Source organism: Rattus norvegicus, chromosome 2 (genome assembly GCF_021556685.1).
Source record: "Rattus norvegicus strain SHRSP/BbbUtx chromosome 2, alternate assembly SHRSP_T2T, whole genome shotgun sequence".
NCBI classification, from domain to species: Eukaryota; Metazoa; Chordata; class Mammalia; order Rodentia; family Muridae; genus Rattus; species Rattus norvegicus.
In genome coordinates, this window is record NC_141535.1 from 218771309 (window position 1) to 218797143 (window position 25835).

Below are 25835 nucleotides of genomic sequence, written 5' to 3' on the forward strand. Positions count from 1 at the left end.
ATGATCATATTATAATAATCAAAGTGGTCAACCTAAGGGATAAAATTCTTATAATGGTTTCAGAAAACTGGCACATAAATAAGAGAATTTTCTTGTGTGGGTGGAGGCCTTGCCTCTCTCCAGGAGCCATGGAATTCCATCAAGAATGGGTTGCTTGGTTCTGTGTACTTGGCTAGGATGTTTATAGACATTGTCTCACCTATTGAATTTAGGGAGATTGCAATTCACTTCTAATCCATGTAGTACTATGCATTGTGCAAGTGAGGGTAACCATTGTTTTTAATCCATTTAAAGTGTATAGGTCAGCTTAAAAGCTGTATCTTTTTTTTTCTTTAAATAAATTTTTTTATTAACTTGAGTATTTCTTATATACATTTCGAGTGTTATTCCCTTTCCCGGTTTCCGGGCAAACATCCCCCTTCCCCCTCCCCTTCCTTATGGGTGTTCCCCTCCCCACCCTCCCCTCATTGCCGCCCTCCCCCAACAATCTAGTTCACTGGGGGTTCAGTCTTAGCAGGACCCAGGGCTTCCCCTTCCACTGGTTAAAAGCTGTATCTTATGTGTAAAGGTGATCACATTGTTTGCCAGATTCATTCCAAAGTGAATGGAGACTGCATTTCCCACTTACAATGAAGGGGTCACCCACCCTGACCCAAAAGGTCCGTAGTGCTTCCCAATGTGGCTCTCTGAGGACTGCATGGGAATGCTTATCCAGACTACAGGGTTTCTCTAACTCACACCCTTCATGTAGATTTAAAAAACTCAGCAATGTGCAAATATGTAGTTCATGTGTGCCTTGGTGCATTAGCAACCATTGCTTCCCCTGATTCCTTTTTTATGTGGCACAGAGGCAGAAGAAAGCATCATGGAGAACTGGCAAAAGGGAAGAAGAGGGGCAAGAAAGTGCAGTGAGGGGAATAATAACCACATATAATGACACACACATGAAAATATCACTGGGTCATTACTTTGTATGCTAAGTAAACATTTTAAAAGTTGTCCTTCCATTTAAAGGCAGTTAAAGTATTTTCTCTGTATTTTTTGATGTTACAAAAAATATTGTTCTTTATTACTTATTAACTTGTTTGGAATATTGCAACAATGCTTAAGATGAGATGTTCTTAGGAATGGGAATAGAATTATTGATTCCATTCTGTTCTACAGGTTGTAGAGAGCAGCTTTTTTTTTTTTTTTTTTTTTTTTTTTTTTTTTTTGCAGACATCTTGCTTGGTGTAGGGATGTGCAATGGAGTGATGGATTTATTTATTCAACAAATATAGGTTCACTTCCTAGATACACTAATCCCTGCTTTAGGTGGAAGTTTCTGCCCCCGGGGAGCTTGTCTTCCAGTGGCGTGGCGGTGAGCTTTGTAATGCCTCTCCCAGAAAATTCTGTTTGCCACAGAGGAAGACAAATGGTTGGTGGTCTTTATGTGTTGGATGCCTTCTTATTATCTCATGCCTTTTAGTTATGGACGCTCTCTGGACTACATTTTCAGTTCTATATCCCGTCTTCCCCTGTTCTTCATCAGCCAACTTACACCTACAGCATTCATTACTGTACCACGCCTTACTTAGAAATCGGCTGCATGTTCTCTCCCGATGACTGAAAATGGGTCCTCATGTTCATGTCCCGTCTCATCACATGACCAAATACACTTATAGTTCCTCCCGCCCGCCCCTCTTCTGACTTCAACTCTGTGGCGTTGGGCTCTCAGTTACTCGGGCTTGAAGTCACTCGGTCATCTTCGGCTCGTTTTCTGCTTGAGCCCTTGCACCTAATTAGTCATGAAATTATATTGCTTCTTCCTGCTACTTGTTTTCTGTCGCTCTTCCTTCTGAATCATGAACATACTGACCACACCCAATTAGCCCTTTGGCATTTCATACCTGAACCACTATGGTAGTTTCCAAACTGGTCATCACTGGCTCTCTTCTGGTTCCCATCATAAGTTAACATCCCTTAAATTCTTCCTTTTATTATTTTTCTTCCACTTAATAATCTACAAATATCTCCCAGTTTTTCATACAATGATCTACCTTTTTTTGGGGTGGGGGGCTGGTTTTTAGAAACTTCTATATTTTGGTCCTAATTTCTCCATTCAACTTAATTTTCTTCCTCTTTCTACATGCATGTGTCTCTAGTCAGGTTGTTTTTAATGTATGTCCTGGGGTGTCATATGCATTTGATAAAAAACAGGGGAAAGTAAAGATTACGGGCTCCATGTGGGAGTCAGACAACTAAGGTTGGAAGCCAGATTCTGCTTGTCTTTTCCTCGCTCCGTGACCTAGGTCAAACTGCATGGCACAGCAAACCCCAGTTTCTTAATGAGAAGCTCCTAATGCATTGGGCATTGTGGGAAACGGAAGGAACAATGCAAATCAATGGCACCATAGAGTCTGGCAGTGCCAGGGCTGCTGGTACTCATTTGCCTGTAGGCATTGTGTTTCCTTCCTTGGCTTAATTTCTTCTCTGTAGCCTTAATTAGACTCTATTCTAAATTCCCAATGAGGAAATATGTATCAGACAATTGTGGGCCTGAATTGCAAGTTCAGAGGGTGAATATGGAGTGATGTGTAAGAATCCAAGGGTATATGTCATAACCCCAACATAATCCTCAAATGATTAACCCATGACCACAGACATGATTACACTGATTCTCTGATTCTCGGTTTTCTTATTTTTTGAATAGTATACTTCCCGATGTTTTCAGTTCAGAATTTTTCAAGATAGCTTTCCATTGCATATTTTAGCTACATAGTTTCTGTGTACCTATAGATTACTCAGATATTTTGGTTAATAGTTACCCATTTATTTGTGGCATATGTGTAGATAAATTCTTGGAAAAATAACCGTACAAAGTATAGTTGTTTTATCTGTTATGTAGCAGGTGTACTTGTTTAGACACTGTCAAACTTATTGTTATATATAAATTAGATTTTGTAAGTTCATTTGCATATGTAACACATTTTTAGGGAGGTCTACTTTGTGAGGGTCACATGTTCAGAAAGGATAATGATATAATGATCTAGGAAAAAACCATGTAATAAAGTTTTGGCTTCTCAAAACATAGCAATAATTCCAGAGAAACTCATTATGTTTTATTGAGTTATTTAGAGTTCTTAAACGTCTCTATTTAGGAGACATTAGGAGTGGCTAGTAATTGATAACCTTGAATGCTTTTCTAATTTTAAAGCATATGTTCTCATTCTTCATCTGTTTAATACTATTTATAGTTTGCCAATGTCCACAGACCCTTGCCTAAAGGGAAAAGCTAGCTGGGTATGATGATTCACATGGATAAATCTCAGCATTTTGAAGGCTGATGCAGGAGGATTCCTGTGAGTTTGAGGTCATCATATATTAAATAGTTAAGATCCAGATCAATTTTGGTCACAGAATAGGAAGAAGGAGAGGAAGAGGAGGAAGAGAGGGAGGAGGAGGAAGAGGAAGAGGAAGAGGAAGAAGCAGAAGCAGAAGCAGAAGCAGAAGCAGAAGCAGAAGCAGAAGAAGAAGAAGAAGAAGAAGAAAGAAGAAGAAGAAGAAGAAGAAGAAGAAGAAGAAGAAGAAGAAGAAGAAGAAGAAGAAGAAGAAGAAGAAGAAGATACGAAAATCAAAGAAAGGGGCAAAGGCAAAGATAAATTACATGGCTTCTTGGGAGATGACCCCATGTGGCCTCACCCAAAATAATAGGCATTACTGAAAGCTGGAAGAAGTAATGATGGCCACAGGGAGTTTCCCCGTTTCCGTGACTCACAGACTGAAGCCAACAGGGCAAAACTTTGGGGGAACCCACTCCTTCTTAAATGCCAGGTTCTCCCCTCAAGGCAATTATTTTTCAGTAAACATTTTGTACGAATTGAGACACACCTCTGAGGAAACAAAAAAATACATCAAGCCATCACAGGACACATCTTCAGTGTTATTCATGCACAGGTTTGTAAACCGCAGACACAATGGAGAAGTAAGTCTTAGTGATTCAAGGTGGCTGTTAGCTGAGCCCCTGTTTAGTCTCAGCTCTGGGAATATTGTAAATAAGGCTGTATTTAATAATGATTGGGGTGATTTTCTTCCCTCACGTAAACCACTTCCAGGAGTTCACACCACTAACATCCTTTGTGTTGATGCTTTAGGAAGAAGTCATATTTCAAAGTTAATGGCTCTGAGGAGGAGCTGTGGTTGGGAGGGATGGTTGGGAGGTAGTGGGTGGAATATGAGGTGGACAAGGGTGGGGAACCAACAGGGTTGGGGGGAGATGGGACGATATAGAAGACTCCCAAATTCAACCATTACAATGGGTGCCAAAGGGGCTAAAATGAATCTATCAGCAGCTGGAAGATCAATAACAAGAACAGTAGGAGATCCAACTTTCTGGTGGGATTTCTTAGGCAAAGAGATGTTAGCCATGAACATAGCAGCAGAAAACAATGTGTCTTAAGACCGTGATTGACTTAGATGATAAAGCTTTTTGGTTCTAATTTTGCAAAGGAAACTTTCCTCCCTTTTCTCCCTTCCTTCCTCCCTTTCTTCCTTTCTTTCTTTTTCCTTCCTTTCTTTCTTCCTTCCTTCCTTCCTTCCTTCCTTCCTCTCTTTCTTTCTTTCTTTCTTTTTTTCTTTCTTTCTTTCTTTCTCTCTTCAATGAAGACTTGTATTTGAGCAGAATTTGAAATTTCATAGTCAATATTTAAAGTTTTCTAATATATGCTTGTTTTGTTTTTGCTTTTAGACAGGGTCTCACTGTGCAGCCCTGGCTGGCCTGGAACTAACCATGTAGACTAGTCTGACCTGAACCTAAAGAGCTCCACCTGCTTCTCTCTCCCAAGTGCTGAAATTAAATTCCATCACAACCAACTACATATTGAAAACACTTTCTTAAATTCCTCCTCCTCTGGTTACTTCCTCCTCACTAGATTTTAGGCCTGAGCTCTCATGAGATTTTATGCTCGCTGCTGGCAATGAGGGTTTTTTTCCCTTCACTGATTTTTCTATCAACAAGTTTCCAAGGCAGATATAATTCTTTGGCTTAAATTTGGAAATACTTATATTCAGTATTAAAATCTATCCATTCATTTGCATTTAATATTTACTGGGGAAGGTGGCTGAGAATTTTACTTAGTGGGCAAGAATTTCTTACGAGTTATGACAAACAGGGGAGAAACAGCTACAAACGGCTTTGCAAGACTTCACTACCAACGTGTCTATGTGACCCACAATTCTTTGTTCAGGTTCTGTTTCCATGCAAAACTTCCAGATTTGAATGGGATCAAAAAGGACTTGAAAATATGCAGATCAGTCCCTCCCTTCCTCCCTCCCCCACTCTCTCCTTCTGTGCTTTCTGACTTTCTCCTTTCCATTTTAATAATAAACATACCCATATAGGACTTATGAAGGGTGAGAGGATTAATAAGGTATAAGGTTCAAGTGTTCAGAAGTGAATGCTGGTGTTGATATTAGACATGGCTAAAAGTTCAGTATTTTGGATAGAGCACATAGAGAAAAGAATAGCAATTATTTTGCACCAAAGTAGCAGAAAGAGAGAGAAGGAGAGAGAGAGAGGAGATCGGAGATCGGAGATCGGAGATCGGAGATCGGAGATCGGAGATCAGAGAGAGGAGAGAGGAGAGAGGAGAGAGGAGAGAGGAGAGAGGAGAGAGAGGAGAGAGGAGAGAGGAGAGAGGAGAGAGGAGAGAGAGAGAGAGAGAGAGAGAGAGAGAGAGAGAGAGAATATGCAGAAATCCCCAAAGAACAGGCCCAAGGATGAGCCATGCAATGCATTTTCCAATTTTTCTTGCCCTCAAAAATAATTCAACATTTACTCCTGTATGTGGCAATTTACAGCAAAAGCACCTCTTCCCTGTGCTGTTGACTGAGACCCCCGGCTTTACACAACGTACCCGATTGTCACACAGTTTTAGCAGAGGCAATAAAGTCAGTGACTGCAGCCCTTTCTGCTGTGCGGGTTCACCCCCATTTTTCATGGTGGGAGCACTTTCCATACACTAATTCTCCCTCACGCATGTCGACAACCGGCAGCCAGAGATAAAATGGGAAGATAGCCTCAATACGAAGGCTGGAGAAGATTAAAAGGCAAATGAAAAATACCAATTTTTTTTTCAGTCCGGGTTGCAAATCTCAATTGCATTTCAGGGACTGGGCAACTGCTCACAGGAAGGTTTTTCCCTGGTGCTGGGACGGGTCACCATTTCTAATCTGAGGGTCACAGCCCAGGCCCCTGTTTAGTAATTGCTTGATTTGACATCTATCTTGGCCTTTTTTTACTTTGGCCTTTCTGGTGAGAGGTCACAAAAGCAAAAGGAGATAGAAGTTCGTATAAATGCTTTGATGATAAAAATGAGATGTCGTTCTTTGGGTCCTAGGTATGAATACATGTATAATATGTTGAGGCCTTTTAACTCTTTGGGGTGATTCAAGTGGGAAGCACTCATCCATCCATTTCATTCTAGTGACCTGCTTTCTAGTGGTTCGTAGTGATGCTCATCTCATCACAGACATTGAAAGTAGCAACATCTCATTCATTTGGAAACTTGATCATTAAACGTGGGGCCAATTATTGTTGATCTGATCAGAATTTACAAACACGTAATTGCGTTGCTACAGATAGAAAGTGTTATTTTTGAAATACTTTCAGTCAGGACGACTGCGCGCTAGGTGTGAGCTCATCAGTTGCTCTGGCACGTGTGATGTCATCATGGATTCCTCTCAGCCAATTCGATAGAACAGGCACAGCTCTCAGCCTTCCTAAAAGCAAATGATTCTTTTTTTTCTTCTCAAAATAAATAAAGTGAATAAGATTCTGAGCTTTTCTTCTTGTCATAACCAGGCCAGGAATTTAAGGTGAGGGGCCTCATTTTCTTCGACAAGCTTTTGGTCCTAACTGGATGATGCCAGCTGATAACTTTCAAGACCTTACTTAGAGGATATAGTAGTCACGAGTGGATTTCAATACAGTTTCATGGATTTATATGGTATTCTTCACATTGCCAAGAAGAGTTGGCTGAAGGAAAACACCGTGATTGTTGATACCATTTATATTTTCTACCCAGGCCTGTACGTGTTCATTTCTAGACTTACAGGTAAAGAGCCTGGAAGTCTATGCTTCAAAACCATGTTCAGAAAGTTATCTCTATATTGTTGATCAGAGCTGATCACACACAGCTCCCCCAACTCCACATTTCATGTTCTTTCTTTTCACTCGAAGTCACTCATGGCAGAAGCATTTTTTCCTTTTCCTTTTTGAGGTTATAATATCATTATATCATCCCTTAATTCTCTTTCTACCCCTTAAACAGTCACACATACCTCTCCTTACTCTCTTTCAAATGAATTGTATATATATATATACATATATATATATATATGTATATATATATATATACTGCTCAGCCTGCAATGTTACTTGTATGTATAAAAGCTATTTTTAACGCAGGAATTTAGTGAGCATTGGAAATGAGGATTTGACATTTGTAATGATATGGCAGGTGATGAACTGAGATGGAGAATGATACTGCAAATAAAGCTAGGTGCCAGCATGCTGTGCAGATAGATGCCTTTTGCAAAAAACATATACTAATAATTCAACTGGGCTGATGGTTCAGTGAGAAGCAGCAGTGCAGGTGGGAACACTGGAGTTCAAATCTCCTCCATCCACATAAAAGCCAGGTGCAGCCATGCGTGATTGTAATGGAGGCTCTTGGGAGGTGGAGAACAGACAGGAGAATTAATGCGGCTGGCTGGCTGCCAGCCTAGCTCTTGCCGTGGTGAGAGACTCTGATTCAAAGGAAGTGGATAGAGTAGAATGTCCGATGTTCTTTCCTGGCCTCTAGGTGTTGATCTGTGTACACATGTGCACACACACCACACAAACATGCCACTCACATATGTTTACATGCAAAACAAGGAAATGCATCTAGTCAACTGGTGAAAGAATATCTTGAAAATGTTTATAATAGACTCTCTATGAAACTGGTTGGTTAGAGCTTCTATTGCTGAGATGAAACATTCTGACCGAAATTGGGGAGAAAAGGGTTTATTTGGCTTACACTTCCATATTGCTGCTCATCGTTGAAGGGAGTCAGGATTGGAACTCAAACAAGGCAGAATCCTGGAGGCAGGAGTTGATGCAGAGGCCGTGGAGGGCTGTTACTGGCTTGCTTTCCCTGGCTTGCTCAGTCTGCTTGATTAACCCAGACCACCGGCCCAGGGATGGAACCACCCACAATGGGCTGAGTCCACTATTGATCTCTAGTTGAGAAAAATGCCTTACAGCTGGATTTCTGGAGGAATTTCCTGAACTAAGGTCCCCTCCCTCTCTGATGACTCTAGCTTGTATCAAGTTGACACAAAATGAGCCAGTACAACTGACCGATTGTCAACTTGACACATAAACACATCCCTGTTAAGTTACAACCAAACTGCCTAAGATGTGCTCATATGATGTAGGAAGGGCCTCTAGAAAATTGGTGGCAAATGTTCCCTAGAATGCTGTGTGAAAATTGAAGTCATGCTGTCCTAAGCCAAGAAACTAGAGGAGATATCTAAGTAGATATCCCTTCTGCCCTCAGCAACAGCACTGCCAGCCTGACTCATGATCTCATTTCTTCCTGACACAGGGACAGTCAATAATTGTTTTTGGAGTTGCTAAAGCCCACGCTAGCGTGATGACAGCTCTTTGCATTTGGTTGCTGCCAGAAAGAAATTTTTTTTTTCAAATCATCCTCTTGTGTCACAGGTCAAACAAAATTAGGTGTTTATTATCAAACTTTCCAATAGTTAAAGTTGATCAGGAAAACAACTTCAAAGATGATGGGTGATGTATATATTCTGAGAATGAAGCAAATGCAGAAGCATAAAACTCCTGACAATTCACTTTAGAATGAAGAGTGGCCAGGCTAGAGCGCATCACTCTTGTCTATGTGATGACAAATACAGTATGACAAGCCTAGCTCTTCATGGACTTCACACATCATGCTATCAGCCCAGCTCTTCATGGCCTTCAACTTCATGTATTTGTTTTGCATCATCTCACATGTGAATGGTAACATTTAAAGCCTTCACTTCCACTTCAAAACATAAATTATGTAATCATACACAAATATAGATGAAATTCTCCAGAAAGTTTTCTTTATGCTGGTCTCCAATTCTTGCACTCTACATAGCCCTAATTTCAATTTCATAACAAAAATGGAACTCAAGAGAAGCTTTACCCAAGAATTCACAGTCTAGGTACGGCCAATGGTATATTCTGGTTCAGTGACATCATAAGTGACGATTTTATCTAATTTCTTCAAATTTGTTCTCCAGAGACCATTGTTCAACATAATCAGACAGGTTACGCATGTAGAGATCGTCACCTTTCAAGCTCATATGCAAATTCTTATTCCTTAGAACTCATCCTACAGTTCTTTGGCATCACAAGCACAGATGACCTTTTTTTGACCAGCTTTATCTAGAAGTGGGACTACTTTTCTAGAAAAACTTTTCTGAAAATCTTCTGGAGGTAAACTGATTCCTGTCAAAGACAGAATGAAAAAAATTTTCAGAACACAGGCTTCAGAGCCAGGAGATGTGGGCCCCGCCATCTGCCATTTGCTCTTGTGAAGGCTGCAGAGTCTTCCTAAAGCCTCAGTTCCTTTTGCATTGGTCATGAGTTTAGACTAGGTTGATTGTTTTGCTTGATGCTACTCAAAATCCATCAGACTCTCCAGAGGCCCAGGGCGAGTAGCTCAAAGAAGCACAAGGTTGGGCCTGGCTCTTCCTGCCCTGGTATTAGCATCCCTCATCTTCCAGAGAATAGCTAGAGAGGAAAGTGTTTTTCAAACTGTGTATCTGAGTACCGTAGTCTGATGACACTAAATAATGTATCGAGAAAGTCCTAGACTAGCTTTTAGGATTTCTTCCTGGTCTGGAATCTACCTCTTTTATTTGACTAAATCAAGGTTCCTCTGATACATAGCAGAAAATTAAACAAAAATACTCAAAAAACAAAAAACCCCAACCAACAAATCAACTAAACAAAACCAAAATCAAAAACCTGAGGCTGATCACATATCTGTGATCCTAGCATTCCTGAAACTGAGTCAGGATCATAGCAAAGCCCAGGCCAGCCTGGTGGCACAGTGAGAGTGTCTTTCAACAACTATACTTGGAAGTTTACAGCATTATATAGGATGTGTGTAGTTTTCACATACATATGAAAATTCTTAATTACTCTAACTACATCACCTTTCTTCACCACTTCCATTGCAGCTTTCATTTGTGTCTCACTCAACGAACATCCTACTGGTGTGAGTACCATCAACTTGCCTCATATGGGCTTTGTAGCAGGCCTACTTCTGATGTGGAAATTAAAAGATGAACGAGAAAGACCATGACCAGACCGAATCTACTGAATGCTATAACCTTTAAAGAAAAACATCTAAAGTAAACTGAGTGAGTTGTGAGAGAGACACCAGCTGTGAATTTTCAGCCAAGAAGATATGGAAGGCGAAGGTGGAAAGGACACGTAGACAGCGTGAGAGAAGAAAGCCAGCGCTTTCCTCCCACCAAACCCCACTCAAGCAGACAACACTCAGGAGATTATTTATGGTTAGAAATCGGCGGTCACATGTAGCCATTACCCTGATGGGTAATGATTATACATTCTTTAAGAGCCTGGTACTATGACAAGCAAAATTTCAATGAAGAATAAAGAAAGTGAGGTGGAAGCTGCTTTCTGGTGGAGACTTGAAGCCAGAAAGGAGGGCGGAATAGAAGGAAGACTTTTCTTAGCGACATGAAGGCAGTTAGTGCCAAAGCACGAAGACTGAGGACAGCTGCGCAGTTGTTCCGGTGAGGCAGATTGATGACTGTGGCAGGCGGTGAGTTGTTAGGGTGTCAAGGTAATCAGGGGACAGTAAAGGCATGTGACAATCTTGAGAAGATGTTGCGGTTCCACTATGAAGGGTTTTAAATCATGACAACACCAAGCCCAAGGTGAGCCCATTTATAAACTCATCCCGATTGCAGGTTGGAGGTGCAGATCTCTTCTGAGGACATTGTAAATAGCCTAGGCGTGATATTATACAAGTAAGACAAAGGTAGTGAGAATTTAGCAGGAAGCAAGGTGGATCAGTAAGACCTACCATAGAAGCAACAATAAAGAGGATGACTTCTGGGTTCGAGAAGGAGGGGCTAAGTATTTTTTTCTGTTTTCTAGCTTTTGCATTTGGTTAGGGGTAGTGTTGTCCACAGTAGTCCATGATGGTGTATTTGGGATTGATTCATAGACTCAGAAAAAGAATACAAATTCAACTTTACAAATATTGAGTTAAAGGGAGGCTGAAGTATCTCTTGATGAGACAATTTTGAGAAATAAGAATGAACCATTAAAGTTTAAGCAACATATGAGTTGTGTGAAATGCATGACCACCTCAGCTAAGAAAAACAGTCCTAAGGAGAGAAAGATCTAAGGGAAGCAGCATAGGACAGTGGTGGAGTTCAAGGTCCAGCGTCACATGGACTCGAACTTGAATCCCTCATAAACAGTTAAGGGATTTGAATTTTGATTTTTAATCTTCACCATCAGTATGTCTTGAGTGAAAAGTGTAACCTCTCCAAGCTTCAAACTCTTCCTGTCTATTGTGTGGCCTGCAGTGTCAATGTAGCAGGAGCACTGTATGAGAAAACCTAGGCGAGACAGTGATTCCCATGTATTTCCATCCCAAGACAGAGAAGGACTGTGGTGCCCACCATTTCTAACATGTTTATTTACACAAGCTATTGGGAAAGAGAATCTGGCTCACAAAGGAAATAATGTATCAATGCTAGGCATTCTTTTTTTTTAATGCTAGGCATTCTTATTAACTCATCTTCTGAATCTCTTAGTCCTCTTAAAGTCAGATGTCTGCTAGTAACTCTTAGTCAAGACAGTATTGGAGGACGATGAAGATGCCTCAGAGTAGACTGTGTTGTTCAATGTTGAAGGAGACATTTTTTTTATATATATTGTTTCATATATAACAACACACTTCATGGTTTCTTTTTTTCTTTTATTATTATTATTTTTTTTTTTTTATTAACTTGAGTATTTCTTATATACATTTCAAGTGTTATTCCCTTTCCCGGTTTCCGGGCAAACATCCCCCTCCCCCCTCCCCTTCCTTATGGGTGCCCCCCTCCCAACCCTCCCCCCATTGCCGCCCTCCCCCCATAGTCTAGTTCACTGGGGGTTCAGTCTTAGCAGGACCCAGGGCTTCCCCTTCCACTGGTGCTCTTACTAGGATATTCATTGCTACCTATGGGGTCAGAGTCCAGGGTCAGTCCATGTATAGTATTTAGGTAGTGGCTTAGTCCCTGGAAGCTCTGGTTGCTTGACATTGTTGTACTTTTGGGGTCTCGAGCCCCTTCAAGCTCTTCCAGTTCTTTCTCTGATTCCTTCAACGGGGGACCTATTCTCAGTTCAGTGGTTTGCTGCTGGCATTCGCCTCTGTATTTGCTGTATTCTGGCTGTGTCTCTCAGGAGCGATCTACATCCGGCTCCTGTCAGTCTGCACTTCTTTGCTTCATCCATCTTGTCCAATTGGGTGGCTGTATATGTATGGGCCACCTGTGGGGCAGGCTCTGAATGGGTGTTCCTTCAGTCTCTGTTTTAATCTTTGCCTCTCCCTTCCCAGCCAAGGGTATTCTTTTTCCTCATTTAAAGAAGGAGTGAAGCATTCACATTTTGATCATCCGTCTTGAGTTTCGTTTGTTCTAGGGATCTAGGGTAATTCAAGCATTTGGGCTAATAGCCACTTATCAATGAGTGCATACCATGTATGTCTTTCTGTGATTGGGTTAGCTCACTCAGGATGATATTTTCCAGTTCCAACCATTTGCCTACGAATTTCATAAACTCGTTGTTTTTGATAGCTGAGTAATATTCCATTGTGTAGATGTACCACATTTTCTGTATCCATTCCTCTGTTGAAGGGCATCTGGGTTCTTTCCATTTTCTGGCTATTATAAATAAGGCTGCGATGAACATAGTGGAGCACGTGTCTCTTTTATATGTTGAGGCATCTTTTGGGTATATGCCCAAGAGAGGTATAGCTGGATCCTCAGGCAGTTCAATGTCCAATTTTCTGAGGAACCTCCAGACTGATTTCCAGAATGGTTTTACCAGTCTGCAATCCCACCAACAATGGAGGAGTGTTCCTCTTTCTCCACATCCTCGCCAGCATCTGCTGTCACCTGAGTTTTTGATCTTAGCCATTCTCACTGGTGTGAGGTGAAATCTCAGGGTTGTTTTGATTTGCATTTCCCTTATGACTAAAGATGTTGAACATTTCTTTAGGTGTTTCTCAGCCATTCAGCATTCCTCAGGTGTGAATTCTTTGTTTAGCTCTGAACCCCATTTTTTTAATAGGGTTATTTGTCTCCCTGTGGTCTAACTTCTTGAGTTCTTTGTATATTTTGGATATAAGGCCTCTATCTGTTGTAGGATTGGTGAAGATCTTTTCCCAATCTGTTGGTTGCCATTTTGTCCTAACCACAGTGTCCTTTGCCTTACAGAAGCTTTGCAGTTTTATGAGATCCCATTTGTCGATTCTTGATCTTAGAGCATAAGCCATTGGTGTTTTGTTCAGGAAATTTTTTCCAGTGCCCATGTGTTCCAGATGCTTCCCCACTTTTTCTTCTATTAGTTTGAGTGTGTCTGGTTTGATGTGGAGGTCCTTGATCCACTTGGACTTAAGCTTTGTACAGGATGATGAGCATGGATCGATCTGCATTCTTCTACATGTTGACCTCCAGTTGAACCAGCACCATTTGCTGAAAATGCTATCTTTTTTCCATTTGATGGTTTTGGCTCCTTTGTCAAAAATCAAGTGACCATAGGTGTGTGGGTTCATTTCTGGGTCTTCAATTCTGTTCCATTGGTCTATCTGTCTGTCTCTGTACCAATACCATGCAGTTTTTATCACTATTGCTCTGTAATACTGCTTGAGTTCAGGGATAGTGACTCCCCCTGAAGTCCTTTTATTGTTGAGGATAGCTTTAGCTATCCTGGGTTTTTTGTTATTCCAGATGAATTTGCAAATTGTTCTGTCTAACTCTTTGAAGAATTGGATTGGTATTTTGATGGGGATTGCATTGAATCTGTAGATTGCTTTTGGTAAAATGGCCATTTTTACTAAATTAATCCTGCCAATCCATGAGCATGGGAGATCTTTCCATCTTCTGAGGTCTTCTTCAATTTCTTTCCTCAGTGTCTTGAAGTTCTTATTGTACAGATCTTTTACTTGCTTGGTTAAAGTCACACCGAGGTACTTTATATTATTTGGGTCTATTATGAAGGGTGTCGTTTCCCTAATTTCTTTCTCGGCTTGTTTCTCTTTTGTATAGAGGAAGGCAACTGATTTATTTGAGTTAATTTTATACCCAGCCACTTTGCTGAAGTTGTTTATCAGCTTTATTAGTTCTCTGGTGGAACTTTTGGGATCACTTAAATATACTATCATGTCATCTGCAAATAGTGATATTTTGACCTCTTCTTTTCCGATCTGTATCCCCTTGATCTCCTTTTGTTGTCTGATTGCTCTGGCTAGAACTTCAAGAACTATATTGAATAAGTAGGGAGAGAGTGGGCAGCCTTGTCTAGTCCCTGATTTTAGTGGGATTGCTTCAAGTTTCTCTCCATTTAGTTTAATGTTAGCAACTGGTTTGCTGTATATGGCTTTTACTATGTTTAGGTATGGGCCTTGAATTCCTATTCTTTCCAGGACTTTTATCATGAAGGGGTGTTGAATTTTGTCAAATGCTTTCTCAGCATCTAATGAAATGATCATGTGGTTCTGTTCTTTCAGTTTGTTTATATAATGGATCACGTTGATGGTTTTCCGTATATTAAACCATCCCTGCATGCCTGGGATGAAGCCTACTTGATCATGGTGGATGATTGTTTTGATGTGCTCTTGAATTCGGTTTGCCAGAATTTTATTGAGTATTTTTGCATCGATATTCATAAGGGAAATTGGTCTGAAGTTCTCTCTCTTTGTTGTGTCTTTGTGTGATTTAGGTATAAGAGTAATTGTGGCTTCGTAGAAGGAATTCGGTAGTGCTCCATCTGTTTCAATTTTGTGGAATAGTTTGGATAATATTGGTATGAGGTTGAAGGAGACATTTTAACCATTGAAATGTTATTAGAATCAAGAAACGATGTGAAATTTGTCCATACATTAATAAAAAGAACTGTTGAGGTCTACTTCAGACACCTAACTTTGCATCCTTGAAATTTTAAGCAACTGAGACATATTCCCGGAAGTAAAAGGGCAAAGTAAAAGCTTGGGTTTTGCTTAGCCACTGCGTGGGGGCATTTTGCTCTCTTTGCTGCATCATCTTTAATTTTAGTGTCATGTAAAATTAGACAATTTTAGTAGTGATTCTACCTTTCAGTGAATACAACTTTCTTCTGCTTTATCTCATCATATAATTAAGACCCATTAGCTACTGTTAGGGGATTTGGTTAAGTCGACTTTAAGTTCAGGAAAACAAAAATGAATGGTCTTCCCTAATCTCAAGAAAGAGTCATGGACTTTGGCAGCCTGTGAGAAGCTACTGTCAAGAGTTCTCCATGGATATTACTGCACTGTGTCAGCTTCGTCAGAGATGTTTTAAGGAACTTGCAGAGTTTTTATGTAAACTTACTAAAAGGTTTTCAGCTTAGAAAGCAGCGTGAAATAATTATAAGAAACTGTTGTGAAAATGATTTTCCAGGATTGAAAAAATAAGCAAAAAAAATTAAGATCTAAGAAGAACTTTCAATGTTCATCTTTAAAACAAGCGTAGTCTTACTTTTACTTCTTTAGAAAAAGCATACAGCAAAACTTTGTTAACCAGGAGTTACAATGGATTTTTTCTCTAGCAAGTCATACACACAAAATGGTATTTTTAAAGGAATTTTAAAAAATTGTTTACATTTATTTTATTTAATTTTAAATACCAGTGTCACTACATTTATTATTTTTTTTAAAAGGGGAGTGAGTTTCTTTCCCATTGTGCCATAGAGTTGTGATAATACATTTAATTCTAGGTTATCGAACATAGTAATTATTGAGATGTGTATTTTGTTTCGGCATGTTTCAATGGGAGGAACTGGTTGGAAGTCGAGATGAGCTTGGGGAGGTATCCATGATGTCAGATGACTAGGCAGTATGTCGAGGACACCCAGTCATATGCTGTCTCTTTTCAACAGGTCACATTACTTCATAGGTCATAGACAAGTCTGGTCTTGGTGTGAAGCTTAGATATGGAGGAGACACATGCTCCAAGGAGAAAGGTGTCAGATGCTAGGCACAAGGGCGGTGTGCAGTTGTTGGTCTAAAAAATAGAGTGATGTTTGGGCTATGGCAGATGAATTTTGTCCAGGTCAAGGACATAGAAATCTGTGACAATTTTCTTTATTGAAGGCACCAGCACATTCTGTAAGTGGAACACTAACAGCTTCAAGGGAATATTTGTAAAGAAAAGGTACTTTATAAGCAAAAAAAAAAAATATGGGCGACTGGTTTCCATAATCTGGAACACCGCACCTTCTCTCAAGGATAAGTAGGGTGTATTTTCGGTCCCTCACCAATCCAAGTCCGGGTTTATCTGTTTCCCCTGGCTTGTGATTCTACTTGTCAGCCTTGAGATCATGACCACACCAGAGGACTGGGATTCGGCTTTTCTGTCTTCTGAAAAGAACATTTCCATTTCTTGTTTTCTTCTCTATTTTCTTCAAGGTTTGACCGACCAGCATTTATTCCAACGGCACAACACTAGTGCCAGGAGAGTGAAGAAGAGCTATTATGCAAAGTCAAGTCAAGAAAGTTGAAGGTAGGGGAACAAAAATATCCATAGGAGGAGATATGGAGACAAAGTTTGGAGGAGAGGCTGAAGGAATGGCCATTCAGAGACTGCCCCACCGGGGGATCTGGCCCATATACACACAGCCACCAAACCCAGACAATTTTGCTGATGCCAAGAAGTGCATGCTGACAGAAGCATGATATAGCTCTCTCCTGAGAGGCTCTGCCAGAGCATGACAAATACAGAGGTGAATGCTAGCAGCAAATCATTGAACTGGGAATGGGGTCCCCTTTGGAGGAGTTAGAGAGAGGATTGAAGGAGCTGAAGGAGCTTGCAAGCCCATAAGAACAATACCAACCAACCAGAGCTCCCAGAGATTGAACCACCACCCAAAGAATACACATGGACAGACCCGTGGCTCCAGCTACATATGTAGCAGAGAATGGCCTTGTTGGTCACCAATGGGAGGAGAAGCCCTTGGTCCTGCCAGGGCTGGACCCCCTCCTCCCCAGTGTAGGGGAATGTCAGAGCAGGGAGGCAGGAAAGGGTAGGTAGAAGGGTAGGAGAACAGTCTCACAGAAGAAGGGGAGGGTGATGGGATGGGGGTTTATGGATGGGAAATCAGGAAAGGGGATAACATTTGAAATGTAAATTTAAAAATATCCAATTGAAAAAAGAAAGTCAAAGGTAGTCTATGCTTATCTATTTAGTTGAGCATATTTCACATGTTCCCTGATGGGACTTAAGTTGTATTTGTAAGAGCTATAGAGGGGTCTCATTTAGTGTACAGTAACAGTCTTGGAAAAGATAATAGGTCTTGGCTGTTTTTCTTTTTTCTTTTTTTCTTTTCTTTTCTTTTTTTTTTTCGGAGCTGGGAACCGAACTCAGGGCCTTGCGCTTGCGAGGCAAGCGCTCTACCACTGAGCTAAATCCCCAACCCCTTGGCTGTTTTTCTTAATTCTTTTTTCTTTTGCTATAAGGTTCTACTCTGTAGCCCAGGCTGGCTTCAAACTTGTAATAATCTTCCTGCTTTTTCCTCCCAAGTGCTGTAATCATTTTCAAGTATGGGCGACGATACTGGCTTGCCTGGGTTATTAGGTCAGTTATTTACATGACCTTATTGATTGTGTGAGTATGTGGGCATTAGACTGAGAGAGTACTGTGAGGATAGAGCTTGACAATGATCTGTATTAGATGTAAGGTGTATTAGATAGGTAGTATCAGGGAGTGGAGACTCAATGTGCAGGCTGATACTGTTGTCAATGAAAGACAAAATTAGTTCCATTGACCATTCACTCTAAAAAAAATTACCTGATTACCACCTGTCAGCCATCTGCCGGGTACTCTAGCCTTTGGGGAGTCTTGCAGTGGACAAATGCAATCGTCTCTTCTTGTAGGGTACGTATTTGTGATGGTAGAGGTGATGTGCAGTATACACTATTTTATGCGTATGTAGCATTATGGAAACCTATGACCATATAAATAGTGCTGTAGGCTCTTCTCGAAGTCTGGAAAGCTCCCGAGTGGTCCTGAAGTTTAAGCGCCACCAGATTCTTAGCTAATCTGCCTCTGAGAGGCTAGTAGCAAGTATAAAGCTCCTTAATATCCTCCCCTGCAAGTGATGTATAATTTAAATGTCTTCCCAGAGCTCTGCTGTACCTATGTGTTCTCATTCAACCTTCTCTAGACTCCTTTACATCCTCAGTGTCCAGCCTATCCTGCCCTCATCTTTCAGTCTTTATTTTTCTGGCTAAAAGACCCCCTCCCCCGCCTACCTTTTATTTATCTCTAGGTCTCAGGTTTTCTAAAGAACATTTCTTTTTTTTTTTTCTTTTCTTTTTTCCGGAGCTGGGGACTGAACCCAGGGCCTTGCGCTTGCTAGGCAAGTGCTCTACCACTGAGCTAAATCCCCAACCCCAAGAACATTTCTAAAAAGGTCATCTACGAGCTGACATCTAAGTTCCAGCCCCTAATCAGCTCTTCTGCGTCCCTGTATTATGCAGGCCTCTTCCTTTCTCGTGTCCCTCATTGTTTTCGTCATGTGTTTACTGTGAGCATTGGCCTCCCACACTTGATTGCATGCTGAAGGGCAGGAAAGTGGTCTCATAAGCCACACACAAATATAGCTCTTCCCAAAGAACCTATGCCAAATGGTATTTGATAGGAGAAGGAATGAATAATTGATTGTTGAGGGTCAGCTTGAAGTGTATAGCTCTTTATGTCTAGACAGCCTACTATTCCTTTCTTAGCCTGACAGGCAGCATCCACTGTCCAGATTATTCTCAAATATTCTTAGTCCTTGAGGATTACAAACCTGACAGGAATATACCATCTTGGAGAAATGCTTCCACAAGAATTCCTCTTTGGTTTCCATTGACATAACACAATCTATGTACACGTGTTATTTCAGGAGTGGGAGAATTCTAATTAGGTACTGCCTTGGACTGGGTCCTAAGTTTTCACAGGCTTTTGTACCTTGTTTCTTCTGTTAGTTTTTGCAGATCTTCAGTGTATTTCTACTATAATAATATAATATATTCTATATTTCATTTTGTATAGAATTATTTATTCTCTGTGCCATTTTTCTACTTTCATGAGTATCTTATCCTCCATTCAATGATAGTCATAAACACAACAACCTTAATTTGTGTCATGACTTGCTCTAACCTGCCAAGTTCTAGCAAATTCCTTTGGTTTTGTATTTTGGCCAAGTCATTTATTAGCTCCCAGACTATTGTTCAGTGGTTGCTGGCCAGGCATTCGGGACATTTTACCCAATTCTTGAGTCAACTTAAATTTTTCAGGCAGATGGCTGTGGGATGGAGGCCTTATTCCTCTGAAACAAGGGATTTGCCATCTTCCATATTGCAAGGCTTACGCAGCCGTGTATGGAAAATCCTGGCTACTTAACACTAACTACCCACGTTACAAGGAGCAGAACAGAAATGTGTCAGTTTAAATGGCCATATTTTAATGTATCTTTATATTTTCACAATAATTGAAGCCTCAACAGACGTAGCTAGAGAGGAGCTCTTCAACAGGTATTTGCAAGGGAATGCCTCTGTCTTCATCCTCTTGGACCTTATGTTGTCATTTGTTTAGCTTAGAAAATCAGTCTCTGTGGTTTACCGTCCTTTGGAAGGTTGAGTAACAGACCTCTTGGCTTACAAATCCTGGAGTCATACGGTATTATTTCCTAATTTTAATTGCATCCTGAGATGACACTTTGACCTGGAAAAACCTGAGGCCCCCAGGAGGCAATTTTAGTTATCTGGCCAAATTGAAATGGATTCACGTTTACACAGCTTGTCCTTCCCACCAAACAAGCTCACAGGCAACATGGGTGGGTGTTTTCACCTTATCCTTTAGGGGAAAGGCAACACCTAACATCACAGAATTTATTATGATGGATTATACTTCAAGACATTGTAGACAACGCTCTCCTCTCCCTAATCCTTCTGAAGATGCAATCAATTAATTCTACTTCACTATCCGCTTACACTTAGACTCTAATTTTCCTGATTGCTGTAAATGCTATGATATTCCTAAGCTATATATTCAAGTAACAACCTGGACAATTAGTGAGTGATGTCTTCATGGAGTCCAAATTTCATGATCATTTTGATTATTCTGGTGCCCAGCAGAAATATATTTTCAGTGAGGGTATAATCAGAGGAGAAAATTTATTGCTATGAGACCAATTTGGTCCCGATCTAGCGTGCCTTTCGTTAGATAAGAAGTAAGAAATGAAGTGAGAGCAAATGACTATTGATTGACACCGGTCTGTAGTTATTAGGATTCAAACTAGAGGTAGAGGCTGGAAAGCAATCATACCTACTAACACACTTATCCCAGATGGATTTATAAATTAGTATCTAAATATTTATAGGAAAATAGTAGATAGTAAATGGTAGGGTCATCCGAATATTGGATATCAAGTCGTACCCCATCTCTTTCTATTTTAGCTCGGCTTAACAATCTTTTCACTTAAAAAAGCAATTGCCTAGAGACCTTTGAAGCCGGGGAGGATGATGAGGGGGCAAGAGGTTTATTCCCAGGGTCATACTTCATTTGCATAAGCTAGTAACCATAGGGTACTGTGGAATGTCTCTAAATAGATTTCATTACAGAAGTTCAGCTTAAAGGGACTAAAAATAATCCTCGAGCAAACATCTTATATAGCTTCAGGTTCTGCTGCGATGAAAGCGTCTTAGCTGCACAACACTGCAGAGGCAGGAAACGGAGCAGTGGCGCCCACTCCTTTCTTGTGGTTCCCTGTTATGAAATGTCTTAAAGGAGAAAAACAGAATATTTTTATTTTAACAAAACGGTCCTATGAAACAGGATTGCGCCTTTCCAAATAGCTGTTGCTAGGCAGAAAAACATTCTCCCTTCCTCCCTCCCTCCCTCTCTCTCTCCCAGTCCAGGTCGGTCCCTCTCCCTGTCCCTCCCCCTCCCTTCCTATGTTCTCCTGTTTGTTGGCTTGGCTTTTGTTCCTCTGAGCTCACACTTTTGATCTTGCAGATTTTTCAGGTTTACGGAAGCAGGACGGAGTGTTTGGAGATGCGGAATATCAGGCTCTGTCCTCCGGAGATATTTCCCTTAGAAAACGTGATGTAAATGGCCAAATACAAGTATCCAGCTTCGGCCTCCCTGAGAAAGGAGTGCATGTGAAATACAGGTCTTAATTCAGACAGAGCCAAAGGAAACATTCCTATAGTCAGTCAGTTTCTCAGTGGCATCTGAGCATGGGCGGCGACACTGGAAGCCCTCCCAGTAGCTAATTCCTCAGAAGCATGTGTTCTAGAATATTAAGATGAGAGTGCTTGACGTCAGTGTTTCAGTTAGGAATATGTTCCTATGAATGTGATTTTTAAGTCTAATGAGTCAAAATTTTCATCCATTTTGTGAATGAATGAGTCTAAAATTTGATCTGTCCGGTGTGCATTTACTAAGCACCTACTGGATGCCACATACTGTGCTGGGTGCCAATGGAGTAACGATTCAGTTCAGGTTCCAGCATTTGGAAGCTGAGCCCACACTGAGCCTGGAGTTCACTGCTGAGCTGTGTTAGGTGGCCCCTGGGCTTCAGGGATTCTTCTGTCTACCCTTCACCACTGTACACGCTGCTGTGTTACGGTTTTATTGTGTGTGTTGTGGATTCGAACTCAGGTCCTCTTGGTTTACCACTGAATAATCCTCCCAGCTACAATGTTTATTAAAAGTTTTAGGGGTTGTGGGTGTAGCTGAGCAGTAGAATACTTGTTTGGTGTGTGCCAGCTTCTAGTTCAGTCCTCAGTATTGTGAAAACCAAACGAAACACCACCTAAGAAGCAAACAGAAACTTTCGCGGATTTCTAACGGTGCATGGATGATGTCCGCCTATGACAATCTGATGTGGGTGTGCACATGTAGTAATTCAAGTCAGAGCAACCAGCATTTCCTCCTCTTGAAGGTGTATTATTATTATTATTATTATTATTATTATTATTATTATTATCATTTTTGTCTTCTATGTCTGTATATGTAATATAATACACAGGACTTATTGTAAGAATAATAAAACAAGGAATTGTGAAAATGCTAGTCCATCAGTGGATCTAGAAACCACTTGAAGGAGTTCTGCCCACAAAATGCCACAGGATCTCTTTAACCAAACATGGCCCGGCGGATTTCTCCTTAGATGTGCTTGTATGATCAACATGCTTTTCTTTACGAGATGGAACCCACAACCACGCTGTCCCGGGATGGAAAGCGAAGTTGAGTGCAAAGCACACAGCAGCATCCCTTTCCTGTGGCGACATTAGACTTCGGCAGTAATTTAATCAGATAATTTCAGTTTATGTTGCTTGTGTTTCCCCGTGTTTACTCTTCTAATAACTACAATTATTCTCAGACTGACGTTACATTTTTCTTCCAGAATTGATGTGCTTAAATTGAAAAAATCCAATTGAATAAGAGCATGTAACGAGAAAAAGTAATCCGTCGTTATTAAAAAAGGCAGCTTACCTTTATCTCGGTGTTAAATAGCACAAATCCAGGAGAGCCAGGGAATGTTTTGAAGTCAAAACGAAAGGCATTACCAAGGCTGAAGTGGATTTGTCACAGAGTTATACGAATTAGTCCAGAAGTAGGCTCCTCTGTCTAGGAGGGGTGAGGGGACATAGAAAGAAATAAAACCAGAGAAAGGACATTTTATTTTCATGCCGTCTCACCTGAGTGAAATGTTTCTGCTTTCGACTTTCATGCAACGTTTAAAATGAGTAAAATCCAAATGAATGAACTGCGCAGATTTCTGTGGATTTTACTACGCAGGACATGATGACAGGAAGGAAGCTTGGGGTGATGTGTTTGATTGACAGCAGAGAGCAGCCACAGAGTGCCATGTGCTTAGTCTGGGGACCCAGTGTAGGCGGTGCCTACAGCCTTTACGTTTGGCTCAATATTGTTGGTACTTTTCTGTGGGGATTCTTGTGACAAGGCACAGTAGTTTACATCATTTTAAAAACTCTTTTTTTCCTAGTGAGAGCAACAGAGTCAAGATGTTTTCAGCATGGATTTTTTAAATGGAGCAATGAAATGGCTGGACTTATTGGGACTGTAGTGTCCTTTGGTTATGTTTGCATATGAGGAAACGTCACGTTGATATTACAGGAAGCATGGGAGAGTTAGAGTTGAATGGTCGGAGTAACTACAGGAATCTGAGCACGAGGGCCTTCACAAGATGCAGGAGATAAATGCCCCAGCCTGGATTTTACTAACCAAGAATGTTGTGACCATGTGTCCATCATAGGCTTCAGTTGAATTCAGTTGTGTAACCTGAACCACCAGATGCTCACAGAAAGGAACGACCAGGTGCGTAATGAAGATTTAAATAAATAGTCCTTTACACGTAAGAACTATGCACGTATGTACTTGGATAGGAAGAATTCCAGAAAACAAACAACAAAAACCAAAACCCAAAATAAACCAAAACACTCAACTTCTTTCACTAAATCTCGTTCTAAAAGTTACTGTGGCCTGGTAGTATACTCCTTTAATTCTCGTACTGGGTAGGCAGAGGTAAAAAGTTATCTATGAGTTCAGGGCAAACCTGGACTACATAGAGAGTCCCAGGTTAGCCAAAGCTTAGTAGAGGGACCTTGTCTCTAAGACTGCAACTAAGACAAATAAAACAGGCTCATAGTGATTTTCTCATGTTAGCCAAAGAAGCTTAGCCCTTCTCCATGCTCACTCGGTGGCAAATATGTTTCCTGGAACTCAGGATGAAAAGCCAAGGTGATCTTGAGTAAGGAAGAACTTTTCCTGCCGCTCAGGTTTGGAAACCCCTCACGTGGGATGCTAAAGAGGTGGCATGGAGTGTGGGGTTGAGGCTGAGAAACTTGGATCCGTCACGAAAGTACCAGTCTCTGTTTCCCACGGGTGGGAGGGGAGGTGGGGTAGCAGAGAGCCTACGGAATACGCAATGCTTAGGAGTAGTGCAATTGGTAGATCACAGGGTTCTAGAACAAGGGAACGTGATGGTTTAATGAAAGAAAAAACTTTTAAAGTAAGTGTAATTTATTAAACTTTGAATCTAACACAGTTCTGCTGTGCATGTAATATTGTATTGGTACCCCACCTTTATACCCCACCCCCACTCCCAGCAGATATTAGCTGCATAACCTTGGCTGGAAGAATATAAGTGTTGGAGGACTTAATTATTTACATAAAGCCATCATGAGTTAGATCCTGTTTCCATGGTTTTGCTTTTTCAGAATGTTATATAATTGGACTCAGGCAGCAGGTAGGGTTTTTTTCCAGATTATGAACCTGAGTTTATTCCTTGTCTTTCAATAGCTTCTTGGTTTGTTTGTTTATTTATTTAAACACAGAATAATATCCCACATATCTAGATATATCTATGAGTTTATTTATACATTGTCCAATGTGAAGATTAGCTTTAATCATTGACTTGACACAATTTCGAATCACCTAGGAAGAGAGTCTTAATGGACTGCTTAGGTCAGGTTGGCTTGTAGATATGTCTGGGGGGATTATTTGGATTATGTAAATAGATGTGGGAACATCCAACCTAAATTTAGGCAGTGCCATTCCATGGATTCGAGATCCTACACATTTCTTGTTATGAGGGACAATCTTGAACGTCATGACCACCATCATCTATGTAGAAACTGCCAAGCTAGCCTGGGCTATGAATTCATATTTCAAAAAAACTAAAACCAAAACCAAAAGAAAACAATAACAATCTCCCCAAGTGAAACCAAAAATCAAACCAAACCAAACCAAAAAAAGCCCTCCACCATCGCCAACAATTAAAAGACTCCAAAACTAAAAATAAACAAATATTCTAAATACATGAAGGTTTTAGACAACCGAGTGAATTGATTGCATGCTAGGGTCTGTTTTTCAGTGACTGTGCCTGTCCCTGTATTTTAATTGAACTCTGGAACACAGCAGAGATGAGCTTAAGAAGACATTTTGGTCTAGGACATTTGCCCCCCAGAAAGACACTTGTGCACGGTCCCAATACAGTTTAGTTTTCTTTCACCTTGCCTATTTGAGTTGCACTACAACAATGATTTGTGCAGTTCCACTCACACTCACTCAGCAGGAGCTGCGAGTGTGAGAATTAACGTAAGCCTCCAATTGAAAGGAACATGCAGGAAGTCTCTCACATGATGTCTTCATTAAGGGTGGGAAACATGCATGAGCACATGCATGCTTGAGCATGCACACACATACATTTATGCATGTGTATATATGACCTATGAAGCCTATTGAGTGTTGTACACACACACACACACACACACACACACACACACACACACACACACACGTAGATGTTTAGGACTTACCACTTGGTTTGTGGATTCCAGCTTTGAATCTGTAAACGTTAGTATAGAACCTGGAGTAACTGCAGAAACCAGGAAAGGAGACGGGGCCATAGAGGGATAATAGAATAAAAATGCTATGATGGAGAAAGCTGGGAACTGAGAGGAGGATGC